Genomic DNA, 1,352 nt, shown 5'->3' on the forward strand with positions numbered 1-1,352 from the left:
GATTGACATAACACAGTTTATAAAGACAATGTTCTACATTCTACCTTGGTGAGTAGCGTCTGGGGTCTTAAAAACCTGTGAGCAGCCATCTAAGATACTCCACTGGTCTCATCCCTTCGGGAGCAAGGGACAATGAAGAGAACAAGATACAAGGAAAAGATTAGTCCGAAGGACTAATGGACCACAGCTACCAAGGCCTTCACTAGACTGAGTCCAGTACAGCTAGATGATGCCCGGCTACCACCACTGACTGCTCTGACCAGGATCACAATGGAGGGTTCTGGACAGAGCTGGAGAAGGATGTAGAGCAAAATTCTATCTCACAAAAAAAAAAAAAAAAAGACCAGATTTACTGTTCTAAAGGAGACTGGGGAATCCCTGAGAGTATGACACCCCCAGATACCCTTTTAGCTCAGTGGTGAAGTCATTTCTGAGGTTCACCGTTCAGCCAGGGAGTGGACTGCCCCATAAAACCAAATGGGACTAATGAGGCATAGCAGTCCATGGAGAAGGGCCAGAAGGCAGAAGCGGACAAGAAAGCTGGTGATAGGGAACCCAAGGTTTAGAAAGGATAGTGTTGATTGTTGTGAGGTTGTTAACCATTGTCATAGGGCAACATGTGTACTAACAGTTAGATGAGAAACTATTTTGTTCTGTAAGCCTTCCTCTAAAGTGAGAATAGCAGCACAATTGGAAGAGCATAGTTGATGTCACTGAACTGTGCATGTAGAAATTTTTTTAAATGGTATATCTTTGCATATGTATATTTTCACCAAAAAAAAAAAAAAAGGTCAAGAAGGGAGAGGGTTGACATGTTGTGGGGTTGTTAACCAATGTCATAAAACAATCTGTGTACTACTGTTTCATGAGAAACTATTTTTTCTGTAAGCCTTTACCTGAAGTACAATAAAAAAAAATAATAATAATAAAAAAAAAAGAAAATTATTTTCTCACAGTTTTGGAGGCTGGAAGATCGAATTCAGGACACAGACTCTAGGGGAAGAATTTTTCTCTCTGTTGGCTCTAGTGGAAGGTCCTTGTCTCTTTTCCAGCTTCTGTTTCTTGGCTCCTTGGTGATCTTCATGTGGAATGGCTTCTATCTTCCCCATGTCTGCTTGCTTGCTTAATCTGCTCTGTTTTATCTCAAAAAAGATGGATTTAAGACACACCCTACACTAATAGTGCCTCATTAACACAACAAAGAAAATCCATTCCCAAATAGGATGATAACCACAGGTATAAACTAGCAACAACAACCAACCCTTTGCTGTCCAGTGGATTCAGACTCATAGTGACCCTATAGGATAGAGTAGAACTGCCCCATAGGGTTTCCAAGGAACAGCTGGTGGATT

The sequence above is a fragment of the Trichechus manatus genome, unplaced genomic scaffold (assembly GCF_000243295.1).
Source record: "Trichechus manatus latirostris isolate Lorelei unplaced genomic scaffold, TriManLat1.0 scaffold00065, whole genome shotgun sequence".
Lineage (NCBI taxonomy): Eukaryota > Metazoa > Chordata > Mammalia > Sirenia > Trichechidae > Trichechus > Trichechus manatus.